The sequence below is a fragment of the Montipora foliosa genome, chromosome 1 (assembly GCF_036669935.1).
Source record: "Montipora foliosa isolate CH-2021 chromosome 1, ASM3666993v2, whole genome shotgun sequence".
In the NCBI taxonomy this organism is placed as follows: domain Eukaryota; kingdom Metazoa; phylum Cnidaria; class Anthozoa; order Scleractinia; family Acroporidae; genus Montipora; species Montipora foliosa.
The window spans coordinates 61,189,261-61,195,739 of NC_090869.1; positions in this window are offsets into that span (position 1 = coordinate 61,189,261).

Below are 6,479 nucleotides of genomic sequence, written 5' to 3' on the forward strand. Positions count from 1 at the left end.
TTAAATCATATTATTTACTTTCTATGCATTGTGTTATTCAGTCAAAGACATGGCAGGACCAGGCTTCAACTCGTTTTATTATAAGCAAATTTTCCAGAGCGATGCGTTCGAAAGAAATTGGAGTAAATTTGTCTCAAAACCTGTCAAAGAATGTCAGTAAATCAAGGCACCCATGCCTCTGGTTAGCTGGACTTTGAGTAGCTAAGTGCCGTGCCAAAATTAATTTCATGACTAATTTTAATTAACCTTGAGGAAGTTGGTTTCTCAGGAAACGGTGATGCTGCGTGGCGGTAGGGAGTGAAAGAAACGAAACGAATTCGGTTTTATTAAACAAATTGATCGAATAATTAATCAACGTAACAGGAAGATTTGCGATTCGATTGATATTTCGTTCGAAACGTTAATTCTAAATTCTTTCTTAGTAATACGTTGTTAAATCACCTTTATTAAACCGTTTGATAAATTAAAGCTCATTTTAGTGCTATTAGTTTTGATCATTACCACGCTCCATAGCGGGGTTTTCATCCAATCAGGGATATTTCCGAGCTGAACTCGGGGCCGGCTGCTCGCAACCGCTTTGCCTCTTGATTGGCTCACTGGCTACTTCTGATGGTATTGAGCAAAAGCAATTACTTTTGTTCACGCCGACTTGATTGCAACTACCTTTAGTTATCACATGAGGGACTCAATGGGGGTGTAGCAAACACGGTACACGGTAAAAAATTTCGCGATTTCACGGTGCACGCTTAATTTTTACATCAAATAATTGTTCACAGCTTAGGAAAAGCTACAAACAACACGGTTATCTGGACAAAAAAATTCACGACACACGGTTAATTTTCTTCCCTTTTTCACGACACACGGTTAATTTTTTGGACGTTTTACTCCACGCGCTTAACCCCATTGAGACCCTCTTACATGAAATTTTCGAGACACTTTAATTTCGCGAATTTAACGTACTGCCGCGAACATAACATGACGCGAAAATTTAAAGTGAATAACAGACCATCAATAATAGCTAACAATGAAGAAACGACGAGTTTATTAACATCAAAAAGTTGACAAAATCATGTTTTAATCTTTTCTGAGGAAATTGGAACGTCTTCATACCAAGATATTTACAATCGATATCGAGGATAGAGGCGAATTCATTCGAGTCTTAAGGTTTCCTTCATTTCTTGGTTTTTACCTTAATGATTCATAATTTTTAAAAGCATTTTGTACATCCCCTGGATCGGAAGTAATTAATTCATGCCTGTATTTTGTTGAGCTTTCCTCAGTGCAGTTGTCAGTCATGATTCCCGAGTTTTTAAAACAAAGATCCGTGATTTTTAAAAGATCTTAAACTGTGATTCGTGATTCATGATTCCGCTTCCATCCCGAAATTTACACAAACGACTATGAAGATCATGGTCAATTGACTAAATTAACGAACAAGGGTAAAATTCTTGTGGAAATTGTTAGAACTTATCACTGTTCTCAAATAGACCCGCCGCTGCATCTCTTGTTGTGGAATTGACGTTATTGTTCTATTTGCTTCAACGATAAGTCGAATACCTTTAAATAGCGTGTTACGTACTAAAGATCGCGAAATTAAAGTGATTCACAGTACAAGAATTTCGCAAAATCGCGAAATTTAAGTGTCGCGAAATATGCGCATCGCATCGTAAAATCGCGAAATTAACGTGTCGCGAAAATTTCATTTAATAAGGTAGGTCTATCAGTAGTGTTGTTCTGTTGTCTGTCGTTTTACTTGGCGGATTTTTTTTGCTAAAGAGTCTGTTGATCGCGAAGGCGGTAGAGGTGTTTATCTTTGGTAAGTGGTAAAATCACGACGTTAATTAAAAACCCCTTAAAATTTAACAACATGTCGAGAAAAAGGAGTTAGCTTCCACTAAGGATTTTTGAAGGAAAACTAAAGCAAAGCTTTATTTAATGTGCTTTTTGCCTGGTGGTTAAGACAAGCAAACATCTTTATACTGATTATTTTTGCGCAACTTTATTTTACTATATTTTTGTAACACCTCTTGGTATTATTTAACAATTATTCGCCGAAGGCGAAGTGATTATCGATCGGTGAATGTTCACCGATAATCACTGAGCCTGAGGCGAATAATTGTTTTAGTATAAATGCACAGGTGATTATTTCAAAAAAGAGAAAAAAAAAAACATTTCAACGCGAAAATCATCTTCACTTACAGTGGCAAAACAACTATTGGCAGCCATTTTGTCCGTCGAGGTGATTATCGGCTGATAATCCGAGATAGCGAGCCAATGAGAGCGCGCGATTTTGTATAATCACCTGTGTATTTATACTAATATATATTACATCTTATTACATGTCAAATGGGTGCCGTTTTGATCATTTTTAATGTTGTTATTTAAATGTTGCATCACTGTTAAGCTCAAAATTCAAAAGAATATTGTACCTTGAATGATTAAATGAGGTCTCAAGGGAAAATCCAAATTACAATTGTGGTATTGAAATAGCTATCACTCGAGACTAAGGAGTATGACGTCCCTGCAATCACAATCTTCTTTTCGTTACCATGGAACGTGGATACGTCCGATCCAACTTTTTAGAAATAGCCAAATTTATGCTTTCCCATACTCATCGATTTCTTTGCCTAGATTGTAGAAAGCACTGCCACTGATTCAGTTCGAAATCATTATTTAACAAAAATGTAAATTCTAATGAAGGTCAGCCTTTGCTCATTACATTTGTATAAGGTCGACCCATGGGATCATGTGTTCTATAATTGCTCTGCCTTTTGCTTTATTCTTGTCAAATAATTCTGGTCAAAAGCAAAGTGCGCCAACTGATGAATGGGTCGAACAATGTTGGACAAATGTTGGACGCAAACACAAAGTGCGGAGGCCGTTCAAGCAGTTCTAGCGTTGCACCAGCAAAAGAACCAACAATTTCGCGACATTTGATCGCCAGGAAGTAAGAACTAGAAATCAGTCTCTTTCATCCACATAAACTACGCCATATTGACTTTTGCGGCTGAATGTGAGCATGCGTGTGTCCTACAATTGCTGAACAGAGTGTTCAAACTGCTTCAACACTATTCAACATTTTCGAGAACAAAGGCAAAGTTAGATCAATTTAAATTGAACGTTTAATCGATTTAAACTTGATTCAACACCCTTTCAACAAGCTTTCAACATTTTTTTACGCTTCAACAATGCTGGACGACCTGTTCAGACGCACCAAACATTTAGTTCAACAAAGTGTTGAATGCACGTTGAAGCAAATGCTGAAACCGTTTAAACGGGTCTTAAGGACATACGAAGCGGCCGTCCGCAAACTTTGCTATCTCATAGCGGTAAATGGCAGATTATTTTCTTCAAGTTTTAAGAAAGACAATGGTTGCTAAGGAAGCTTTTTAGTCAAAGAGCCCTATAAAAAAGTTTTATAGCCTGAGGTTCTATGAATTAACTTTTTCAATGAAAATTTGATATCACCTCAATCAAAAGGCGCATGCGCAGCTGGTCGCAGTCCTCTGCCGTGCATTTCAGTGAAAACAGGGAAAAAGTTCCTAAGAAACGAAGGGAAGAGGCGGTTTTTTCGTCGGATGGGAACCATCCCATCATTGTTTTTATAAACTGTAGCATGGAATTTCTATTTGGACAGAAAATGGAACTGATATTTTGAAATGTGAATCAAAGGAGGGCCTCATGACGTCATGATTTTTTTGACAAATAATTAATTTGAAAATCCACGCTACAAATTTTGTGTTAGAATGTTTATAGCAACGGTTTGGTAGTTCAGAGCCACCCCCTTAAGCAAAACAGTAGTGTAGCAGCTCTCGTAACCTGCTTTTGTTTGGTATTGTGAGCAGCTTCTATTGCTTTTAAGTCTAAGCCGTGTTCACATTACGCCTAAATATGAAATGGGTTCACATCAACTAATTACAGTCCCTAATTATAATTGGATTACAATTACTTCAAATAACCCCCTTGGGGTTGTTTGAAGTAATTACAGTGCGTCCGTTATTCGCCCTTGTCACACGGCAGCCATATTGTCCCGGCAGACCAAAAAAGCTTTGTTTTACGACGCCAAGCCTCGCAGTGGAAACCATGGGGGTGAGGCTTGGCGTGGTAAAACAAAGCTTTTTTGTTCTCCCGGGACAATATGGCCGCCGTGTGACAAGGGCGAATGGAGTGAAGAGGCGGTGCAACAAGAGTTAAACACCATGCACAACAAGAAACTCTATGGGACAAAATAAGCCAAGGAATGCCCGATGGAGGGTACTCGAGAAGTGCACAACAGTGTCGTGTTAAAATTAACAACCTCAAGCAAAAATATCGCAAGATTCGCGACGGCAACAAAATTCCTGGAAACCAACGACAAGAATGCGAGATGTTTGGTCCAATGGACCGTGTTCTTGGCTGCAACCAACCTCCAAACCAACACTGGTCGTTGACTCGATGCCAAGCAGTTCTAAAGAGGACGAAAAGTTTTCCAAAGTGACGTGTCCTGAAGATGGCGCCGAAGCCTTTGGCAGTGTGGTTGATGTTTCATTCTCATTCCTCTTCAATGAAGATGAATACGTTGCCGCAACTCCCAAAGAAAAGAGCAGATGCGCAAAAACAACCGACATAAGCCTGGTGAAGAATCGAAACATTGCAAGCAAAGGCGGGATAGAACCCAGCCTTCTCGCCAAAAGATCCGGAATTTACTAGCAAGAAACGCAAGAAACCTTGTTCAAGGATATAAAATTTCTGAAGCATCATCAACATTCGCCGAAGTACAAGGGGAGCAGCAACAGTTATTTATGGAGATGGAGGAAAGACGGGCCCATAAAGAATTGGAGCCAGTCTTCATTAAATTCTTCGTTGTTGATTTCACAAATGTTATAAAGAACACAGCATGCACCCACCATTACTGGCGCTCTGTTGGTCTCGCAATCTAGCCTTTTGAGGAGGCAACGCCACCAACCCTTCAGTCTACCAAAACTGTTTTCCACTGCCATCCTTGTTTGGTTCAGTTTGTTGTTAAAGCGAAGTTGTTTCCTTGACAAATGGCCAGTGTTCTTGTAAGGTGTCATTACCCGAGGATATGCAGGATCACCCAAAACAACTGCAGGAATTTCAACGCCTGATATTTGTCTTGTCACATAAGGGACAAGGGAACCTACTTGGGCTTTCAGATAAACGGCAGAGTTCGTTAAAACTCGCGCGTCGTGGACACGTCCTGGCCAAGAAACGTTGATATTCCGAAAACATAAGCGACTATTCACAAATCCTTGTAAAATAAAGGAGTAAAACCCTTTCCTGTTGTGATAATCTTCCGGATCATCTTTTCGACGAATAATTGGTATATGGCAACCATCTATTGCCCCTGGGCAATTACCTGGGGGTACCCCGTTTTTCCCTCAAACTCGTCCATAATTTCTTGTTCTTGTACCTCATCAACAGGAATACTAATGTATCTTGACAAAAGATGACAGGTTATAGCCTCGCAAACACTGTTAACAATTTCACAAGCTGTAGAACGGCCAATTCCCATTAACTGAGCAAGTGTTCTGTACTCTACATTGGTGGCCAATTTCCACAGCCACACGTTGTTGCAAAGGTACTGCCTTCCCAAAGCGCGTATCTCGTTTTACTATGTAATGTTCAAGTTCAGTACACAGCTTGTTAAATGAGCTTACCCCATTCGGAAGTGCTCCATCCAATCCTTATCATCCCACTCTCGCTGAATCAAAATCCACCAATGCTCGCTCCTTGGCTTACTCCAAACTGTTCTAAAGACGGTTTGATCGACGACTATCAACAGGAAGGCCAAAACAAAGGCTAATTGCTCGCTTGATGTCTCAATCGTTGTTGCTGTTTCAGACGGCGTATTTTTCTTCTTCTAGCCTTCGAGGCTTCCTTTGCCTTTCTTCTGGCTTCCAAATCAAGTATTGCGGTGAATATCATGGCAGCTGTTCGATAGGGCGCTATTTTGTTTTCAACCTTAGATTGCGAGGTTACCCAGGCCTAGTTTATTTGAATTTTCGCAGACGTGAACAGAACCATAATTGAATTATACTTCAGTTGATCATAATCAACGTTGAGTGTGAACACGGCTTTAAGTCAAAAACATAAAACAAACAGCTGGTACAAACAATGATAAAGCGCATTTTACTTTCGACTTGACGTTTCGTATGCTACAACATACATTTTCAGAAGTAAAATGCGCTTCATCATTATGTTTGTAGCAGCTGTTTGTTTTATGTTTTTGATTAAGATAAAATGGCCAAAGAGCAAGAATATGAAGTGTAAGTCATTGTTTCACTTGTTTAGTATTTTTTGGCTAAGGTAACGAACCAATCACATTATACGTTACGACATGCAGCTGCTACATGCATCACCCCAGCAAAAGTAAAGGCAAAATAGATCTTCCACGGGGTATTTGAATGATCTTTGCACTTTTTTCACCTTAAATGTTTACATGTCATCATTTGGACACGAATATGCTATACGGTCGC